Below are 3,392 nucleotides of genomic sequence, written 5' to 3'. Positions count from 1 at the left end.
CCAGGTGCAGGTCAATAGGAGTAGGCAGATTAGTAGCTTGACACGGACTAGGTGGGCCAAAGCGTCTGTTTCTGTAGCGTTCTATGACTCTACCACGGAGGCACAAGAGGCCTGTCTGAATGTTTTTTAATGGTACTCACTTCTACCATTTCCTCGAGGAGCTTATTCCATGTACACAACACCATTATGGAAATAGTTGCCTTCAGATCCCTTTTTACCCTTTTCCCTACTTTAAACATATGCCGTTTCGTTTTGGAATGTCCTGCTTTGTGGCTATTCATAATCTCTATGTCCCATTCACCACACAAACTTCTATGTTTAGAGAAAAAAGTTCTAGCCAACCTAACCTCTCCTTGTAATTCAAAGTCTCTAGTCCCAGTAACATTCTTGTAAATCTTTTTGTACTCTTTCCAGTTTAATGATGTCCTATAGAAGGGCAATTAGAGCTTACACAATATTCCAAATACGGGTTTAACAACAGACATCCCACCTCTCCCGGAACTTCCGGGAGTCTCCCGCATATTAATAGTGGCTCCCTGATGCCCGCAAATTATATACAATATCACGGAAATCAATTTTTTTGAGAGCGAGCGAGAGAAAAGCAAGAGAGAGTGCGAGAGCGACCATGAGAGAGAGCGCGCGTGAGCGAGAGTGAAGGCAAGCAAGCGCACGAGCGAGAGAGAGAGAGAGCGCGAGCGAGAGCGCGCCATGGCAAAGTGTTCCAAAAATATATAAAACGTACATCACCCCAGACTACACTAAAGCATACCCCTGCCTAATAGGGGTTAAAATAATGACAGTGTTGCTCGCTACACTGTTTGCAACAGTGACTTTTCTATTGCCCGTGGTGGGTTAAGACTGTAAAAGACATGTTGAGGTGAATTTAACAGGTGTCATTCGTTCATTAGCATAGCTAACGTTATTTAAACTAGCTGGCTAGCTGCTAAGGAGCTACTCTATTGCAGACATCCCACCTCTCCCAGAAGTCTCCCGCAAATTGATGGTGCTACCTCCCTGAAATCAGTTTTTGCAGGGTGGGATGTCTGTAACAATGTCTTCTAAAGTTGTAAAATTTCATCCCAACTCCTGTGCTCATTATCCTGACCAATGAAGGCAAGCATGCCAAATGCCTTCTTCACTTGCCTGTCTAACTGTATTGCAGCTTTCAAGGAACTGTGTACCTGCACACCTGGGCCTCTCTGTTCAACAACAGGGCTCACCATTTACTGTGAATGTCATGCACTGGATTGTCTTACCGAAAAGCAACACCTCACATTTATCGTTAACAAAGGTCTTGCCAGATTTTCCTTCATCACCCTAACAAATCAAAAATAGAATTTCACTTTTTGCAAATGTCCTACACCTGATTATTTTTTCCTGTGATCCTTTGCAGAAGTACAGTGGGACACTTAAGGCTTATCTTTATTGACCCAAACAAATTAGACATCTTCAATCTAATGATAATTTAAGTTATTGAATAACAAAATCCACTAGATCGAATAATTAAGTGCTGCCTTATTAAGGTTTCTACTGATTATGTATGAATTTCCCATTTCGTTACTATGAAGTTTTTATAAATGAATGGCAATTCACATAAATGCTAACGTACTGTTGATATTATGAGGGCCTCATTCTATTTGTTCGTCAGTGAATGATGTGTTTTCAGTTTTCCCCATTTTTCCACTTAGATGCTATTGTCTCAGCTTCGACTTGCTTGACACGTGACCCATTCTATCACTCTCCTGGGAATCAGATTTTTAGCCGGAAATCTGTTCTTTGCAACTTTAGTTCTTTAAAATGTACAATATTCTACTCCATCTTGGCTATTTCTATAACCTTTCATTGCTGATCACTTCTTATCTTAGTATAAAAAATGCTTCCTGGTCAATGGATTTCACAAGAATTCAAACCTACATTTATGTACCTTTTAGCGATTTAATGCCGAGTAGGCCTTCCAGCCTTTGAGCCACGTTAGCCCAGAAACACCCGGCAAACCTGATTTAACCCTAATGTAATTATGGGGCAATGTTCAATAACCAATTAACCTATCCAGTACGTCTTTGGACTGTAGGAGGAAACCAGAGCACCCGTAGAAAACACACACATTCCATGGGGAGGACGTGCAGAGACTCATTACAGAACGATGTCAGAACCTATCAAGTTTTTAAAAGCCATACGGAACAATGTGGTGGGGAAGATGCTGGAATCAATTATAAAAGATGAAATAGCGGCATATTTGGATAGCAGTAGCAGGATTGGTCTGAGTCAGCATGGATTTACAAAGGGAAATCATGCTTGACTAATCTTCTGGAATTTTTTTGAGGATGTAACTATGAAAATGGACAAGGGAGAGCCAGTGGATGTAGTGTACCCGGACTTTCAGAAAGCCTTTGATAAAGTCCCACATAGGAGGTTAGTGTGCAAAATTAGAGCAAATGGTATTGAGGGTAGGGTACTGACATGGATAGAAAATTGGTTGGCAGACAGGAAAAAAGAGTAGGGATTAACGGGTCCTTTTCAGAATGGCAGGCAGTGACTAGTGGGGTACCACAAGGCTCGGTGCTGGGACCACAGCTATTTACAATATACATTAATGATTTAGATGAGGGGATTAAAAGTAACATTAGCAAATTTGCAGATGACACAAAGCTGGGAGGCAGTGTGAAATGTGAGGAGGATGTTATGAGAATGCAGGGTGACTTGGACAGGTTGGGTGAGTGGGCAGATGCACGGCAGGTGCAGATTAATGTGGATAAATGTGAGGTTATCTACTTTGGTGGCAAGAACAGGAAGGCAGATTACTATCTGAATGGTGTCAAGTTAGGAAAAGGGGAAGTACAACGAGATCTAGGTGTCCTTGTACATCAGTCACTGAAAGTAAGCATGCAGGTACAGCAGGCAGTGAAGAAAGCTAATGGCATGTTGGCCTTCATAACAAGGGGAGTTGAGTATAGGAGCAAAGAGGTCCTTTTGCAGTTGTACAGGGCCCTGGTGAGACCACACCTGGAGTATTGTGTACAGTTTTGGTCTCCAAATTTGAGAAAGGATATTCTAGCTATTGAGGGAGTGCAGCGTAGGTTCACAAGGTTAATTCCCGGGATGGCGGGACTGTCATACGTTGAAAGATTGAAGCAACTGGGGTTGTATACACTGGAATTTAGAAGGACGAGAGGGGATCTGATTGAAACATATAAGATTATTAAGGGATTGGACACGCTAGAGGCAGGAAACATGTTCCTGATGTTGGGGGAGTCCAGAACGAGAGGCCACAGTTTAAGAATAAGGGGTAGACAATTTAGAACAGAGTTGAGGAAAAACTTTTTCACACAGAGGGTTGTGGTTCTGTGGAATGCTCTGCCTCAGAAAGCAGTGGAGGCCAATTCTCTGGATTC

The sequence above is a fragment of the Mobula birostris genome, chromosome X (assembly GCF_030028105.1).
Source record: "Mobula birostris isolate sMobBir1 chromosome X, sMobBir1.hap1, whole genome shotgun sequence".
Classification (NCBI taxonomy): Eukaryota; Metazoa; Chordata; class Chondrichthyes; order Myliobatiformes; family Myliobatidae; genus Mobula; species Mobula birostris.
Note: the sequence above shows the minus strand (reverse complement) of the source record.